Genomic DNA, 19,286 nt, shown 5'->3' with positions numbered 1-19,286 from the left:
GCATTCTACACAGCTCTTCAGAGGGTCCTCGGTGAAACTGACCTCCAGGTACCCACGGCATTAAGCAGCTCAGTCCCTCACTCGCTGTGGCTTCCCTCCATCCCTATTTCACTCTTCTCAGTTCCCCATTCTGGTTCCCTAGGATCCTTTTCCGAAATAAACTACATGGACATAAGCTCAAGATCTGCATTTGGGAGGAACTTAGGCTAAGGCCCAGGAAAACTTTCAAAGAATGATGAAATCATGCTCCTGGGCCTGTGTAACACCTTTCATCTCATCAACAAGATCTTCTCGAGTAAACGGCATCATTCAAAAGCCTGATGGCTGATGCTCGTTTCTGAGCTGCCTCTGTTTCCCGGGTGCCATCAGTCTGCAGGAAACCGTAAAGAGACAGGCCCAATGAGAAGACACAGGTGAAAGGAAATGCACACTAATTCTGCCCCCTCTGCACAGGCAGGTCTGTGAGCACTGAAGCTTCCCTGCTTTTCTGGCCTGGTACAGCCCTTAGGCCCTGCTCTGCAAAACCCATCTTCTTAATAAAGGCAGCAGCACCCACCCGATTCGCTTCTCTCTGGATTACACTGGTAATGCTGTGCACCATGCAAAACCTTGATGGGTTGGAGTGGGAAAAAATGTCATTTTATCTGGCCAAAACATTAAATGTGAATCTAGACCAAACCTCTAGATCTAATTACCACTTTATAGGAAATATGAAAGATAAAGGAATATGTTAGGATACAATCCATCAAATCCAGAAGACGGAAAACTCTAGAAGGTAAGTGACCTGTTTTCTTTAACAGGAAACAGACAAGAGTGAGAGGAAAAAAAGAGTGAGAGAGAGGAACTATCCAAGACTCGATGAAGCTTAGAAACACATCAAACAAACACAATAGATGGACTGATTCAGACAAAAGCAATTGTAAAAACATGTTTTTAGTCAATCAGGGAAATTTGAAACCTCTCCATATATTTGGTGATACTAAGAATTATTTTTACTTTTTAGGAGTGATGATACTATGGTTATATTGTGGTTATATTTTTTTTAAAGACCTTATCTGTTGTTTATAGATCTGCATTTACAGACGAAATAATTCGATGTCTGGGATTTGCTTTAAAAGATCCCAGAACGGGGTGAAAAAAACAAAGGGGGATGGGGTGTAAATAAATGAGAATGACAAAATTGTGATAATTGTTGCAGCTGATTGATGGGTACACGGAAGTTCATCATACTTTTCTCTCTGCTCTCATACAGATTTGGGAATTTTCCATATAAAAAAAAGGAAAGAAAGGGAGGAAGAAAGGGAGCTAGAGGGGAGGCAGGAAGAGAGAAGTGGGGGAGAAGCTTAAAACTATAAGAGATTTTGTTGCTGTTTCTCTAAAGACGACATCTTGATAGCACTTTTGTTAGTGGACTGCCACCAAATGATGATAGCAATAATGACGAGGATGCCTGTGCGGAGGTAGCACAAACACTCTATTCTGGAGCGGACTGAGAAGGACCAGCTGAACTGCTTTGCCAAATTACGTCAACAGTTGCCCCCATCCTGAGGAGTGCTGCATCTCCACAGGTTGTGCCTCCATTTGGATCTGGACCCCACTGGCCCTGACATGTTTGTTTGGGAGGGCTGCGTGTGCACCTTTGTTCAAGCTGGTCCCCATGGAAAAGATGATGGCAGGAAGGCCTTGGTCCAGGGGGATTTCTAGGAGGGGGGACTTTTCTGAAGCGCCCACCTCATCTCTCCACCAATGGAGTGGGGTGGGGGTTGGAAGGCCTTCCTGATTGGTCACTGAGAGGGAAGTCACTGGATATCCATAGTTCAGCGCCCTCCCTTCTTCCTCCTGGAAGTGAGCCACCCCAGGGAACAGGCTCAAGAACTTGAACCCAATTGTGAGGACACAAGGAGTCACTGAAGGATTTTAAGCAAAGAAATGGGGGTCTTACAGCTTTCATTTCTCTCTTCCCATCAGCATTTTGCATCTTCTCTTCCTGCTGCCTAGAATGCTCATCCTCTCACTCTCCACCTCTTCTCTTGATTAACTCCCACTCATTCTTTAGGACCCAGCTTAGATGACACTTCCTCCAGGAAGCCTTCTCTGACTGTTACAGAACTGAGAACCTACATGGTGTCCTAAGTCTGTGTTTACTTGTCTCCCAGCTAGACTGCAAATCCATGAGAACAGGGATGGTCTGCGCTGTTTGTCCTTGAATCCCAGTCTGTAGCTCCCTGACACATCTAGGACTGAGTAATCATTTAATCTGAGTTATTGAAATGACTCTGTAATGTCCCAACAATCCATATAAGGATGGAGCTGGGGTCATTGGTCCTCTGCAAGAAGGATGGACAGGGATGACAAGGACAGGAGAGGACCAAACATAGCACCTGTACCAACAGGTGCTCGGTAAAAGTCCACCGAACTGGAGCCTGAGTCCCTTTCCTTCTTCTTCTCCTCCACGCACCTGTCATAAGCTTCTTCTCAAAGGAGAAGACACGAGATGGGAGAAGGAACAGCCAGACCAGTAGGTCCTGGTAGCTATTAGGACTCTGGCCCTTGCTCCAAGTAGAATAACAGAGCCTTTAACGTGTGCTCAGCAGAGCAGTGTAACTACTGTGTTGAGAATAGACAAGAGAGGGCAAAGGCTGAGGCAGGGGCTGGTCGGGGCTGACATGGCATCTCAGCGGGAGGTGGTGGTGGCTAGGAGGATAGTGGCAGCAGAGGCAAAGCTAACAGGATTCCCTGCTGGATTAGAGTGGAGTGTGACAGCTGAAGAGATATCAAAGGGACTCCAAGGTTTGAACAACGCAAGGATGCTGGTGCGGATAACTGAAACGGGTGAACCTGTGGGGAGAGCAAGGTTGGGGAAGATCGAGAGTATAGTGTTGACTGGTTAAGTCACGTTCCTGGCTCCCAGGATCCTTTTTCTCTTCTCACGTGGTCCTGCTGGGTTCATCATACAAGGAACAGGGCAGTCACATGACCCAGGCTGACAAGGCCTCAGTTGTTGGCTCAGAGATGGAGTCCAGCTCAACAGGGCCAGTCTGTCTTCCCTGGGATTGACATGCAGATAGAAGAGTCCACTTCCTGGGAGGCCATGAGCCCAGGGCTGCCAAAAGCTGCCTAGCCTGACCTGTGGAAAGAACCTGGAAAGGAAATCAAGAGGCAAGCAGAACAAAAAGATGAAAAGAGAGTTTATTTGTTATATCTTTTGGACTAATCCTGGATCCAGCCTTACCTGAAGGCCACAAACCCCCATTGACCATTGTGCCAATTATCCATTTATTGCGTCTCAGCTCCAAATTCAGTCTCCATTACCTGCTCTGTGGAAATGGACATGGATCCTTTATTTTCCGCTGCCAAGTGGCATAACACTAACCTATGTCAGTAGAGGGCGCTGGAGAGACACGACTGAAGGAGGCGACTTTTTTCCTGGTTCTAGCACACATCAGTGGGCTCATGGGACCACACTGTTCCCAGGGGCCCAGCTCCAGAAGCACAGGTGACTTCCCCAGCACTTGGCTCCAGTGGGACACAGCGACCAGCAGTTTCCCCGGCAGCCCCTTCAGGTAGGATGCAGCAGAGTGCCCGGTGACACACGTCCCTGGGAACAGCTCTCCTTGACCCCAAAGAAAGCAGATTTCTCACAAAGTCCAGAGAGCGTATTTCCAGTAAGTTCTGCTGGACCTTCTCTGCCAATCAGCGAGCCACAGCTATGCCATGTGCAACACAGTCAGGACCTCAGCCCTGGGAGGGGGTCTTCCTTGGGTGCCCTACCTCAGCCCGAGGGGCGATGGTATATCCTTTAGGGTTCCCTTACTTTCCTCAAACCAGTCTCTCCTTACTCCAATCCCTTGTTACAGTGAAGCCGTCTTTACATCAAACTTGCCCTGCTCAGTGCTCTGGTATTTTCCTATCCTGATTGTATCCTGACAGACACAACCTAAACTGATACATTTTATCAACAACATGATCAATCCCCTCTTTGCTTAAGCTACTTTATTTCTTTTTTTAATTCACCTCTACTTGTTATATTTATGCTTGCTGCCACCATGACAGTAGGAAAAAAAGCAGATACATATCATGCCCAAAATGCTCTAGATAAGTGCTTCCCAAATGTTAGTGTCATGGAAAGGACCTGGGGTTCTTTTATACATATATATTTTTGAGATATAGTTGACATATAACATTATGTTAGCTTCAGGTGTACGACATGATTCAACATTTGAATATATTGTGAAATGTACTGGAATAAGTCTGGTTAACATGCGTCACCACCCACAGTTACAAATTTTTTTCTTGTGACACAAACTTTTAAGATCTACTCTCTTAGCAACTTTCAAATATACAATGCAGTGTTGTTAAGTATAGTCACCTGCTGTACATTACATCCTTATGACACTTATTTTATAACTGGAAGTTGATACCTTTTGACCCCCTTCACCCGTTTCGCCCACCCCCCCACTACTTTATTTCTCTCCCTTGCAACTGACAGGTGGACAGATACACAAGTAAAGAAATCATTGAACGTCCTTTAATGTTGCTGAGGCTGGAGGCCGGGAGAGCTCAGGGAGAATGGCTTAAGTCTCCTAGAGAGATGATGCCTGAGCTGAAGTCGGAAGGGCCCACCACCCACCTTTGCCCCTGTCTATAGCATGATGCTGCCATTGAGGTGAGCTGAGAGGATGGTTGCCCAAGAAACTTTCCCAGAGCTCTGGATTAGAAGCCCTTCCCCACCCAGAACCTCTAGTGATCTTGCCATGATCTCTCCTAGGACACTTAGCCCTTCCGAGCTTGCAACAGAGCTGCATGCGGACCTGACTTGGGGGGGGGGGGGGGAGAGGCTGCGGGATGCACCTGTACCCCTGCTCACCTCTTCATAATGAGTTCAGGCCTGGGGAAAGAGAACAAATGAGGTACACTACTTCAGAGTTGACCCACTGAGACCTCCCATACACAATACTGACTCCCTTTCTCCATCTACCCAGCTGAATGGAGAGGACTCTGAGGACACACGGAAGAAGGAAGCCACAAGGTGGAAGGAGCCTGGGTCTCTGCCCTGCCACAGCCTGCCTCAGAAAGCTGGGTGAATGAGAAAGAAGCATTTATTGTGTTAAGCCACTGAGATTCCAGGATTCCTCTGTTATAGCACCTACGTCATCTACCTTAATCTTAGACCTTTATTTTCTACTACACTGAGGTACTCAAGAGAAGACCCTGTGTCTTACTCATCACTGAATTCCCAACCCCTGGCTGCCGTACATACTCAGGAGATGTTCTTTTGGAATATCCCATGTATCTGCCTTGTTCTCAGTCTTTTGAAATTAAAGGAAATTAGTTTGAGCCCCACACCCATGGCAATTCCTCCGAGGCTTTGGGAGAAGGACCAGGGCAGAGAAGTAGAGAAGAGTAGCTTCATTTTCCTCTTGTCCCTGTTTTATATCCTCTTGCCCCAGATGTGACCCTAGACCCTTTTTCTTGATTTGTACAAAGAAACTTACTCGCCTAAGACATGTGGGCTTCTCACAGACTACTTAAATATCTGAGGAGAGAAGAAAGGAGCGATTCCATCAGCACAATGCAAATCACTTGAATTCATTGCTCCTAAAAATTCCTTGGGAGGATGACATCAGTGGGAGCAGTAGATTAAGGACCTTCAAAAATCCACTCCTTCATAAACTCGATGACCTGGGAAGTATTCATTTAAGAAAAATGGCTGAAGCTCAGTTAAAGGGAAAAAAACAGCGAGCCATGTGACAATTTCACTTGCCTTCTTCCCATCCTCCCTCTCCAGCTCCACGGCGGGCTTGGAAACCAACAGCCCTAAATCACAGTGAAAGCAGCAGCCCACCACCCGCTGGAGGGGGGCGGAGTGGGGCTGAAGCCCCTCCGAAGGCCCTGTCTCTGAGCACTGTCACTATTTGGCCCATGGGGGAGTTCACTGGAAAACTCCATTTGCAGGCCTGGCCTGTATTTGACCTGACTCAGAGCTCACCAGTGGCAAGACTTCTTCCCGGGGCATTTGCAGGAAACCTTCGGTGGCAATTGCTCAACACGATAGCTGCCTGAGGTGGTGGCAACATCTGGGGAAAACAGAGAGCTGAATACATCACTTAAAAGGAAAAGCAGCGGGATAAGAGGTTCATGGATGGCTTTGAAAAGTTCTGACATACTGTCGGGAATCTAGAAGACCACACACCCCCACCGGGCTGTGCTCATGCCCAGGAAAGACCCTAAGGCCTAGAGGCCCTGAGCACTCACCTCTGGCTGACCTTGAGGTCTTGTGCAAGCAGGAAGTGAAGGCTAAGGCGGAGTCGTAACCTGTGTGAAACGGGGTTGAAGGTGCGCCCAACATGCACAGACAGCCCTTCAGCATCGTCGGGGAGATTTACTGGACTCGGGCATTTCAGGAAATAACTAAGCTGAATTATTAGCTGACAACGAAGCTAACCAAGCAGAGACTTCAGAGGCCACAAATGACAAAGAATAGATCATCACAACAGCCAGGCCAGCCCCTGGGTGTCAGGGACTGCTTTCCTCTTTCCCAATATCATCTGATTCTCAATCTGCATTCAATTAACCCCAAATGTCTCAAAGTGTGTTTTTACAATCAGTGTGTTCAAGTTAAGACCTAAGGGCCACACATTACAGTGGATTGATATGTCTCTAAAACCTGTTAATCTGTCACAGTTCTCCCTTCCTCTTTTCCCCCTAAACTGGACCGGGCTCATTGCATCCTCACGATGCCGGGCCACGTTCTAGGACTTCACAGGTACTGGGAGATTTCATCTTCATGACAAACCCATGAGGCAGGCACTATTATACGGTATTCCCCTGAGCCAGCCTCATCTGGGCAAGGGCAGAGCCACTCTTCACCACGTACGTCATAGGCTGTACCTCAGCTAACCCTCACATGGCCGTCTGTGCAATAAGTGTTGTCCTTTCCACTTGACAGGTGAATAAACTGAGGCACAGAGAGGGGTCTGTTAAGCCCTCAGTACATGTTAGCTGGCTCTGCATCCGCCGCAGTAGCATCAACACCAGTCATCACAATTTCTTCTTCTCCCATGATGCTCAGCAAATGACAAAGCTCAGGATAGAAACTCAGGTCCCCTCTGGTGTGAATTGTGCCACACACACCCCCTTTGGAAGGCACAAATGGCTACCTTTGGTGGTGTTCTAATTAATGTTCTCCCCCCTTTATTCAACACAGAGGGAATAAATCTGATTCTCTGCCTTCCAGAAGCCCATGGTGTGCCTGGGAAGACAGGGAAATACTCACAGATGCCTCGAATGCAAGGCAGGCGTTGAAAAGTCTAACATGTAGCAGTTTGTCAGTAGATACTTGAAAGATGGGAAGATGAGTAACAATAACTGAGGAGGCAGACGTTATTTGTGGATGGAAATATAGGAGAACATAGTGGAAGAGATGACATCTGCCAGGTCCGCGGATGGTAGGCACACGAAGTGAAACACAATAAATGCGTGTATTACTAAGTAAACAGAATAGAGAACGCTGTGTTCTGGACCTGGGGGCCTGTCATTTCACATTTAGCCACCAGAGGGCAGTATAAGACGTGTTGGTATTTAAGAGAAGTAAGGTGGTTTTGGTTTTGGTTTTGGTTTTTTCTTTCCCAGGCCCAGTCGTCAGGAAGGTGTTAGTTTCCAGCTTCTGGGGACTTGGCTAATTCTGAGCAATGCTAATGCCCCTGCACATAACAGGGTCTTGGCTGAAACGGGAGGCTGTAACATTTGTACGGAGGGATGACGAACAGTTTTTCCAGGTTTGAACACATCTCTCTCCCTTCCCCCTGTGCTTCCAGCAAGAGGGTCCGGACCCAGGCAAGCAACCTCTTTCCTCCTCCAAGATTCCTTCCTCTAATCCTTTTCTCCTCTGGACGAGCTCCTACTCATTTGCCAGGACTACTTTCCCTATGAGTCCCCTGACCAGACAAGCTTAGTGGTTCCATTAATATTTATTAGATTGGATTGTAAGTATTTGAGTTATTTTAATTGATTTTTTAACAGTCAGAAAATTACTCAGTTCCTAGTGCATCTCAAGTGCATCTGGCAAAAGACCAGAGGTCTTGGATCTGCCTGTGCCCTGTGCCCATCGGGGAAGCCAACGTCCACTCTCTGCTGGCTGGTGCTGGGCCGACAGTTTCCTTGTCTCCCCACAGCATGGGAACTGCTCCAGGTGGGGACACATCCCAGACCTCTCTGTATCCTCGGTGCCAAGCAAAGTGCCTGGCACATGGTCAGGGCCCAAAAGCACATTTGCTGGATGAAGAACAAGTGAATGAATGGAATCGCTCTTCTCCCTCTGTGACCAGGGCTCCAGCCATCAGGCCACACTATCCTACCTTTGAGGCTTACAGATGCTGGAAGGACCAGCACCATAGCCAAGGGGCCAGCGTCAGTCAAATATACCCCATCCGATCATGGTCCTCCTCTGCTTACAGCTTGCATAGCTTCCTAAAGCACTTAAAAGGAAATTCTAACCCCACGCTGTGACCTCTGAGGCCCTGCACGATCATCTCAGCCTCCTCTCCCTCCTCCTCTCCTACCACACTCCCGCCTGCCATGCTCCAACTACACAGCCTCTGGCCACACACACCTGTCCCGCCCCCTTCCATGGGGCCTGGCACACGCAGACTCCTCTCCCTGGAATGCCCCTCCTCCTGATCATCAGGTGCCTGGCTCCATTTTGATATTCAGATCTCAGCTTCAATGTCACTTCTCTAAGAAGCCTTAACCGTCATCTCACTTAAAATAGACGCCCATCACTCTTGATCACATGAGCCCGTTTTAATGCTCTGGAGAGTGCTCCCTTGGGTTTCTAGGTGTTGATTTGTTTATTGTCTGATGCCCTAACTAGACAACAAGATCCAGGAGATTGGGTGTGTTCCCAGCGCCCGGCATGGAGCCCCAGTGTGCTGAGTGAACGCTTCTGGGACGGAGCCTGAGGCTCTGCCATCCCAGCCTGCACCCGGCTGACTCCAGTCCCTGCCTTTCAGCCACGATGAGGTGAGTCACAGGAGAAGGAACGCCAAGGTTCAAGAAGAAGTGAGGCTGGGGGAAAATGCGCCAAGCTGGAATTTAAAACCAGCAAAGGCACCACTTAAGCTTTCAGAGTTCTTCAATTTCTCCAGGTGATCAAGAAACAGAAACTAATAGCGAGGGCATGGTGCTAGAGGGCAGGATGTGAACCCCAGCTCCCTGCTTACTAGACACACCCTTGGACAAATTACTTCACTGCCCTGTGCCTCAGTTTCCTCATCTGCAAAATGGAGATGATAATCATAACATCACCTCACAAGGTTTTGGTGACCTTAAATTACTTAATGCTTTTAACATCCTGCATACAGTAAGCAGCCCACACATGTCAGTTGTCATGTGAATACCTGCTCTGTCATATCAAGAGGGATATTTGTGTGTGTCTCCCTAGCAGAGCTGTCCACTCTGAGTGGGCAGGGATGGTGACTGTTCCCGCTTCTTCCTGGGGGACCCAGCACCTTCCACAGTGCATGGCACATCCTGTGATGATCGCTGGGGTCTCTCTTGTCTCAGCTGAAAACCAAGAGGTCTTGGATTCTGGGGTCTGCGAATCCACCTGGAAGGTGCTCGGGTCCTCCTTGGACATTCTTCTGCTTCTTCTCCTTTTAATTCACTTACCTTAGCAAGCTGCTGGTTTGCAAGTTCCTTCATCTTCCAAAAGGAGCTGCTTCACAAGACGGGGTTGGACCCATGCAGCAGACGATGCAGCTCTGCAAAAAATTAGAACAGATGTCTTTCATTTCAGGCTATTTCTGCCCCCCACCCCACCCCTCTTGTGAACAGTGTCACTCCACCTCCAGGCCCCATGGAAAAGCTCTCGCCAAGAGGGATGTAATGCATGTCCCACAGAACGGCCAATATTGCAGCTGATTTCCAAGCAAAATTGCCTCTATCCATCAAAGCCGCCCGGAGCTAGACATGAATTCATGGAGAAGATCCCAAGCCAGCTTCTCCCGAGGGGCTTCTCAGAGGCGGTGAAGAGAAAGCCCATCGCTGGAACAAAATAAAAGGCGAGAAACAGAGAGGAACAGAAGAACCACCCGGATCAATGGATACCCCCACCCCCCATAGGACCTCACCACCTCCTGTGGATCCCGGGCCAGATAGGGTCTTGGAGTCCAGGCACATGAGTTTTCCAGCCACCTCCTCCTGCGTGGGAAATGGGAACGGGGAGCCGGTCTGGGTTTGGAAGGCCGGGTGACCACAGCTGCATGGTGACTGCCCCTAGAGCCAGACTCGCAGCAGGAGCCCCATCCAGGCCGGTCTGCCCTCCCCTCTCTTCCGTGGATTCCAAGGCTGCCAGAGACGGGCAAAGAAGACACCCCTCCAGGGAGGTTAACAATGAAGAACATGGCCACCAAACACGTTCCTACAGAGCGCATTCAGGCATGTCCTCTGGGGTGACAGGAGATCCCACAGTTACTCCAAAACCAGGAGACGGCTGGGAGCAGGACCTGAGCTTCCCTCCCTCCGGGGATGTTGTGACCTTCGTGAGCACTGAAGACAGGCGACAAGGAGCTAACCTCATGCAACTTCACAGCCACTTACCTTCACATTTACAAATGACCAAACGAAGGCTCAGAGAGGCCGAGAAAGGTGCCCAAAGTCACAGGGCAGGAGGTGAGGGGTAGCATTCGAACCCAGGTCCTCCAGAACCTGCCTACTCTGATGCTCTGCCTCCTCTCTCTGAGCCTCAACTCCTCGTCTGTACAATGGGAAGAACATCGCCCTGTCATGGGGTTTGCGAGGATGGTGTGGCTAACATACGGAAAGCATCTAGCTGCTGACACAAGGTCTCACACAGTATGAGTTGAGAAAAGAGGTTGACTTTCCTGCTCTCGTCAGGCCACTCAGCGGCAGCCTAGTACAGACGCTTCTGTTTTGTGCCAGCCCTTCCTCAGCCCTGCCCCCACGTCCCTGGGAGACGACACTCCCTCCTTCATCTCTATTCCTGCTGCCTGACTCAGGGCTCAGACACAATGGGCACATAACTAGTGTTCCTGGGACTGAACTGAATTCGCTGGACCTACCATGGATGGGGAAGATGGTGAGACCAAACTCCCCTTTGCTGAGGCTTATAATAAGCAATAAACCCCGAGTCTCCTTAAGCCCCGCAGAAAAATAAAAAGACGAAGCCAAGAAAGATCCTGCTCCCCAAAGCAATCCATGTGTTCTAGCACTCGACTTGTTCAGGCAGCCTGGCCACAGCGCAACACACATCTTCTTTCCTTCCTCTAGCAGAGAGCACAGCAATTTGGGGCTTGGCTGGAATCAGGGGCCTCTCCACTTAACGTGGTTGTTTGGATGGAAAATTTGGAACAGAGCTGCAAGCCTTTGTAGGCCACCTCTTAAGCAAGGTGAGCATCTCAGTGATCAATGACATCCAGAGGTGAACATCCCTAATTGGTAGCCGATGAAAGCCAAGTGCTTCCTGTGGTCGACCACTCAGCAAAACGCCTGGAAGATAAGGAGTGGTGCTCACGGTTCACGTGTGCACAACCTTAGGGGCTCCTCATGTATTGAAGGCAGTGGGCTAAGCGCTGTGGGGAACCAGGAGGCTGCGATACAGCTGGAAGGATGCACACCTGGAGCCGGGAGCCTGGGTGCAAATTCTAGCCCTGCCACCTTGCACTCGCATGGCCTTGGGCAAGTCGCTCCAACACTCACAGCCAGTTTGCTCTCTGACAAAGTGAGTTGAGAGGATTCAGGGAGTGGCAGTCACATGTTCCGTGTCATATGGACCCACTGGAACAGACCGTGGTCAAATGATACCTGTTCCCTGTTCTGCAGATCCATCGTGTTCCAGAGGCAGCAGAGGAAACCAAGGGGGTTTACTGGGTCTGTTTTACAGATATGAGCATTCCACCAAGGATTTATGGAGGAAAAGGGGAACCTCTGCTATACAGGATGTTGGTCTCCTAGTCTGCTTTCTCTGACCACTTAGCAGTTGCCTCCTGGTTCAGGTTAGCCACACCCGGCTCAGGTTAAACATACCTGCTCAGCTTAAGGGAGCCCATTCTCTTAGAAATACTTAAGTCAAAACAATAATAATAATAGTAAATCATTAAGAATAACAGAACACACAGAGAAATGAACCATATACGGTTTGTAAGACAGTTAACATAGAGAGAGGGAGTTTTCAGAAGTGTGTAAGCAACATTTTGCAATAATGGAGAATGTGTGTGGGATTCACGCCAGCCCCTTCTCCCTAAGGAATGGTCCAAGCCCCAGCTGAGCATGCCCATGGGAAAGCTTTCTTCCCAGCTCCTTTTCTCATGCAGCATGACCAGATGGAAGGTTCTTTAAGGGATCGAGACTTCCCTAGGACAGCACCATGGTGAGGCAGCTACGGGTACTGGAAATGGTATGAGTGTTAGACCCCTGGACCAGGGTTGAAATCCAGATCATGTCATGTGAGGCTGTTTGGTTCAACTTGAGCCAGCGTTATCTCCTCTAGAAAATGGACATAACCATACCTCGCTCAGGGGGCTGTAGAGAGAATTCAAGGTAATACACCTAAAGCGCTCAACACATCGACGGTCCCAGGATATGGGAACTATTCTCATATTCCGTTAGTGGAGACGCTTTCCACGGACGGAGGCGGCTTAGCTTTGCAGAGTCAGAAATCTGATTTTGTCAGCCCGTGGAGAATTTACACCACATACCCTGAAACTGAAACATAAATCAAGACACCAATTTATTCATTTACATTGAGAAATCACTGCCATGGTGAATTAGTTTCCTATTGCTGCTCTAACAAATCACCACAAATTCAGTGGCTTGAAACAACACAGATTTATTATCTTACAGTTCAGTGGGCCAGAGCCTGGCATGAGTCTCACTGGGCTAAAATCGCGCTGTCACCAGCTGAGTTCCTTTTGGAGGCGCTAGGAGAGTCTGTTTCCTTGCCTTTACAGCTCTGAGAGGCTGCTTCATCCCTTGGCTTGTGGCCCTCTGCCTCCATCTTCACAGCAGCAACACTGGGTTGACTCCTTCTCCCACCGTGTCACTCTGACCTCACTCTCCTTCTGCCCTCCTCTTCCACTTTTAACGACACTTGTGATGACATTGAACCCACCCAGATAATCCAGGGTAATCTCCCTATTTTCAGGTCAGCTAATTAGCAACCTTAATACCATTTACAACCTTCATTTGCCTTTACCATGTCCCATATTCACAGGTCCTAGGAATTAGGACATGGACATCTTTGGGGGACCATTATTCTGTCTATCACAAATGAGAACAAGAATACGTGAGTCCGTATAAACAGTATGCTATTTCCCTGTAGGCACCTACTCAACAGGCTTGGTGAGCATGGAACTGAAATCACAAGGGCGTCAGGCTTACACAATCCCAGGCAGCCACCTCCACCATGGGCACAACTTGACCGATGGACCCACATGACAGTATAACTCCTTCCCCGATGACAGTTGGGCTGGTCCTGGCAAAATTTACTTCTGTGACTCCCTTTTCCATTCCTCCAAGGCTGAGCAACCACCAGTGACATCAGCAGCCAAGGCTACCTCCTGATGGACATGCTTTTTCTTTAGAGGATAATTCTAAAGTCTTAGGTGGCCCGGGTGTGTTCATACTTCAATGGCTGCATTTTGCATCTCTTTTGTGATCCATGATGTATAGGATTTAAAGCTGTATTCTCAGAGTGTAAACTCATTTCCAAGTTCTTAGAGAGTATCTCGCTATGTCCCCAAGTGCTCACAATATGGACTCAATGCTGCGGGTACTCATGAGAGCCTTCTTTGTGTCAATGCAGCGACACAGTAGAGGGTGAATCAGATACAGCCCAACCCTCAAAGAGCTCACCCTGTTTTGAGTTAGATAAGGCCTGCCCAATGCTCATGATACATCCAGAGACGTCACATGCCAAGACCTTCAAAGGGGAGAGATGTCCATAAGCCAGGAGGAGCAGGGAAGAGGACCCAGGGCTGTGACAAAGCCATTTCAACACTAATTCAGTCATTTGACTGTGCAAGCCTTTGTACTGTGACCCATTTTTATCATGCTCAGACTTTGGCAATTTTCCCTTAATGTTGAATACTAACCCAAAGGAAGAGAACAAGTCATTTGTTCTTCTGCTCATACAATAGGTATGAAACCATATGCTACGTTTTTCAGTTGCCAAGATGCTTCATTGTGTTCCTCATGTTATGCATAATGATGAGCATCTATTGTGTTTTTTTAGGATCACTAGGTAGGTGTTATCTTTTCTTAGGTACCAACAACAGCTGACATTTACTGGGTGCTTCCTTCTTACCAGGCGCTGTGCCCAGCATCTTCCATGTGTCCCATCACTCAATCCTCACAATAACACCAGGAGGTAGGTCCTACCATTGTCTTGATTTTGCAGACAAGGTAATTGCAGCCCAGGGAGGTTACCATTGCAGAGATCACACTGCTGGACCACACCACTGGCAGAGTCCGATTTGAACCCACTAGTCTACCATCAAAGCCTATGAGCTTAAGGTCTTTGTTGCTTCCATGCATCGTTTACCCTTAAACAAGGGGTCTTAGGGACCAAAGAGAAACTGTAATATAAAAAAGACTCACTAGAAAGGATGGCTACTGGGAGGAAGTGGCTGAAAGAATAGTGGGATCTTGGCAGGAGATTTGCTTTGCAAGCGGAAGTGACAGTAATCACAATCTTTTTAAAAATCGTGGTAAAATACACATAACATAAAGTTTACCATCTTAACCATTTTTAAGTTTGCAATTCAGTGGTATTGAGTACGTTCACATTGTTGTGCAACCATGACCACCACCCATCCCCAGAATTCTTTTTGTCTTGCAAAACTGAAACTTATTCCCCATTAAACAGTAACTTCCTGTTCCTACCTCCCCACAGCCCCTGGCAACCTCCATTCTACTTTCTGTCTCTGTGAATTTGATGACTCTATGTACCTCACATGAGTGGAATCATACAGTGTTTGTCTTTTTGTCACTGGCTTATTTCACTTAGCATAACATCCTCAAGTTTCATCCATGTTGTAGCATGTGTCAGAGTTTCCTTCGTTACTAAGACTGAATATCCATTGTATGCGCATACCTCATTTTGTTTATCTATTCATCTACAAGCTTCTGTTTGGATCAAGTTTGCAACTGTCCCATTGACCAAAAAAACTGCAATAGGCAAAATTCTAAGATGAGCCCCAGAGAGTTATCCCCTTGCATAATCCCCTACTCTTGGATACAGGTGGGACCTGTGACTTGCTTCTGGTCAGTAGAATATGGCATAGGTGATGGGAAAGTCACTCTCATGAGTTCACTTTGCAAGACTCTGTCTTAGCAGACTGGAAGGAGAGGTCCTCCTTCTGGCTTTCAAGAAGTGAGCTGTCACGCTGTAAGAGGGCTACATGGCAAGGGACCATGAGCGACATCTAGGAGCTAAGAGTGGCCCCCAGCTGATAGCCAGCAAGAAAACAGGGACCTCAGTCCAAAACTGCAAGGAACTAAATTCTGCCAATGACCTTGGGAGCTTGGAAGAGCAATCTGAATACATAAAGGAAGACATCCTGGCCAAACCTTGATTGCAGCCTTGTGAGTCCCTAAGTACAGGAGCCATCAAAGCTGTGCCCAGATTTCTGACCTACCGAACTCAGATCATAAATGTATGTTGTTCTAGGCTGCTAAGGTTGGAGTGACTCGCTATGTAACATAGGAATCTAACACAGCACACCACACAGCCAATCCCAGGGTCAGCACGGGAGAGCATTACCAAAGGATGGGAAGCAGAGAGAGGCATGAACAATTGGGGCTATTAACGTACCCAAGCCATCACATTCTCCACCAGTGGGGGTTGAGGGAGGTTGGGCCAATGTCGGCAGCACTTTGTCAAAGTAACGTTACGCTGTCATGATTGCATGCTCTACAAACTCCAATCGGCCTTTCTTTTTCTTATTTTTCAGAGGCCATTCATAATCTGCCTATGCTGGCAACTGCATATTCAAAAAAGGAGTCAGCTTAGAAATGAGGTCACCGTACTGGGTAAGAGCAAAAATTCTAGAGCCAAATATCACGGGTTCAAGTCCTAGCTCTAATACTTATCAGCTGTGTAGCCCTGGACAAGTTACTTAACTTCCCTGTGCCTTAATGACAGCAATGAAAAAGAGATAACATTACTATCTTAGGGTTTGTTGTGGAAATGATATAAGTTAAAATGTATACATAAAACACTTAGAACAGTGCCTGGTACCTTGTAAAGCCTACATGTGTTTGCCACATTATTATTACTGTTTCCAAATGGTTAATCAATGTAAAGATTACAGTCTTTCCAACAGAATATTCAGGTAAGGAGAAACCCTAGTCCCTGAGACTATGGAGAAACACACATTTTCCTTATGTACTTCAAAACTCTTATAAATACAGGACATATAGAAAAAGGCACAACTAAAATACTTGCTATAAAACATACAACCAATAAAATGTCATATAGAGCAGAACAAGAAATAAACAAGAAACTACATCATTTTTACAGTAACGTAATCCTCATATAATAATCCTCTTTTATTGAGATTTCTTCTTCCTTTTGGAACTTAACATGGGGACTTACTAACTAATTCTAGTTCTTGCCTTTTTATTTCCAAGGAATGTATTCCTTGAAGCATAGGTTTTATAATGCTTGCAACAGGGTGTATAATAATGTCAGCTTTACAAGTCAAGGTGGGAATCCTGGATTTTCCCTTGTAATGAGAAGCAGCAGCCAGGCTCTGGAAAGAGGAGCAGGGCCATTGGTGGCAGGGGTCCTGGAGCCAAGTTCTAGCTCCACATCAACTACAGCTTGAGGGACCCTGGAGTCTTGGCCTGAGCTGCTTGGGCCTCAGTTTCCCTGGTAACACTAACAAGCCCTGCTTCACAAGGTAGAAATGTGGACCAGAGGAGAAAAACGATACAAAGGGGCTTTTTACACCATATTGGAAATTAAAGAGCAGTGCGTCAGCCAGGGTCCCATCAGGAGACAGGAGCTCTACCAGCTACTTTAACAGGGAGAGTTGGTATAAAGAATCATTAACCAATATGGGAGAATTTGAAGGAAAAAAGGGACACAGAAATCACAGGAGTAACAGATGCAGAAGCAGCGACAACCCCAGAGCTGGGGACAGAAGAAGAGGTTGGGATTATTAAAATTTAGCTCGGAGGAGGGGAGCCCCGTGGAGCTAGAATGCCAGACATCTGAGGGAGGGGTCCAGGTGGCTAGTGCTGGGGTCTTTCTTGGTTGGGGACACAATGAGGCTGACCCTGGGATGTGGGACACCTGCCACTGGAACCACTGTGACTCCTGGAGTCAAATGTAGTGACTACTGGGGAGAAGCTGCTGAGGTCATGCTCGGAAGCAGGCACGGACCAGCCCTCCTTCCTCCTGTATCTTCACAGACACCCTCTGGCACCTCTCCTGAAGAACCTGACATGGAGCCAGTGGGTGGAATAGAAACATGGTTTTCAGACTCCCAGCCCTGGAACCTCAAGCAGATTATGAAAGGATGTGTTTAGAGCTGAGAGTCAATAAGCTAACATCCATCACACGTAGGTAGAGAAAAGGGCCTGAAGCCTGCAGTCAGGGTCACCCATCTCTCGGTACTGTGAGAGCCCCTTCAGCTCCCAGGGCCACAAGTTCATCTGTAAAATTGGACCACTAGATTTAGGCACTAGACACGACGATTCATCTCTAACACTGGAGTTTCTGAGCTTGTGACCCTGGTAAAGACTTCAACGGGCTTCCTCTTCTAGAAGGGGGCCTTTCCCTGGTTTATTTTCCTTTGAGAGAGAGAGAAAGACAGACAGACACACAAATGGGTTTCCTGGAGGCTGAGCTTGGATTGAAGGAATCCACAGGTTCCTTGCATCTCAGGGTCAATGACGGATCCCATGATTTCCAGGTGCTGGGGTCCCAGGTGGGGCCCAGCCAGCCTGTGGATAGTTTCTCAGTGCTGTGCATACCTGCCAGGCAGCATCAGGGGCTGACACTGAAGACCACCCTTTCTCGCGGCTGGACACCTGCGCACACGTGCAGAGCTGGCCCACACTGCCTCTGACCTGTCTCTCACCACCATCTCTCGCTCACCACCACCCCGCCCACCAACCTCCAGCCTCTTCCTCAAGCTCACCAAGCTCTCGCCCACCTTGGACCCTTGGCATAAACCTCCTTCCACCAATCTGGAATGCCCTTCCGCAGGTCTCTGCACACCTGGCTTGTGATTCAGCTCTCGGCTCAGTTCTTTCTTTCTCCCAAAGAAACCCAGCACTGCCTTCCATCCTTCTCTCTCAGATACTCTCTGACAGTTGACCTTGCTTCATCTCCTTCACAGTATATATCACTGTTTTTAACTTGTCTATTTACTTTCTATTTTCCCATGTAGAATGAAGATGCCGAGGGCAGCAACCTTTTCCGTCCTGTTCACAGCTGCATCCCACACCCAGCACAGACCGTCCCATAACAGGTGCTCAAGAAAGATTTGTTGAATGAATACATAAATAAATAAAATATTTTAAACTCCTTGAAGGTGGGCTCTGCAGCCTGGCCTTCAAATACCTGAGAGCATTTAGCAAGACACTGAGTACATGCATGGCACTTAATAAATTCCTCATTGAGGTATTCCTCCCAGCAGCTCTCCCCTGGGACCCCTGTGGATGGCTTCACAGCATCAGATCAGCCATTCACTTGGGGGTTGAGGTGGAGCAATGACCTAATCTCAGGTCAGAGAAGACCCTTGACCTCTGATCCAGTGGTTCTCACACCCGAGCTCAGTCAGTCACCTGCAGAGTTTGTTAGAAATTGCTGGGCCTCGCTCCCTCCTATCCAGTAGGTCTAGGGTGGGGCCCGAGAATCTGCAATTCTCAACAAGTTGCCAGGGAGGCCAATGCTGCTGGTCCCACTGCACTCGGAGACCACTATTTTAAAACTCAGTGTGTAATTACAGGGCCAGCCAACACTGAGAAACACTGATGTGATCCCTACCTCACACAACCATTGTGAGGACCAAATGCAATTATAAGGAACGTGCTCAGCACCAAGCCTGGAACACAGTTGGCGTCTAACAGTGTATCTGCTTTCCTTGCACCATTCCCTCTCACCCGGGAAACCTGACCAGCCACCCACTGGCCGCTCTGCCTCCTCTCTCCTCCACACAGTCGATTCCCCCACACCACTTCCAGAAACATCATCTTTAAGGAGAAATCCTGTATCACTGCTCTCTTCAAAACATTGCAAGACTTCCCTGATGCCT

At 48.0% G+C, this 19,286-nt stretch overlaps 1 long non-coding RNA gene across 1 annotated transcript; it reads left to right on the top strand.

The window, feature by feature from the left end:
- The first annotated feature begins 7,579 nt into the window (after positions 1-7,579).
- LOC111775040 (uncharacterized) lies at positions 7,580-18,562 on the top strand. Its single transcript, XR_002810522.2, has 4 exons — positions 7,580-7,778; positions 8,873-9,021; positions 15,972-16,050; positions 18,420-18,562. It is a non-coding gene; the product is annotated as an uncharacterized lncRNA (long non-coding RNA).
- The last annotated feature ends 724 nt before the right edge of the window (positions 18,563-19,286 follow it).

The sequence above is a fragment of the Equus caballus genome, chromosome 9 (genome assembly GCF_041296265.1).
Source record: "Equus caballus isolate H_3958 breed thoroughbred chromosome 9, TB-T2T, whole genome shotgun sequence".
NCBI lineage: Eukaryota > Metazoa > Chordata > Mammalia > Perissodactyla > Equidae > Equus > Equus caballus.
This window is presented reverse-complemented; position numbering and strand designations above follow the sequence as displayed.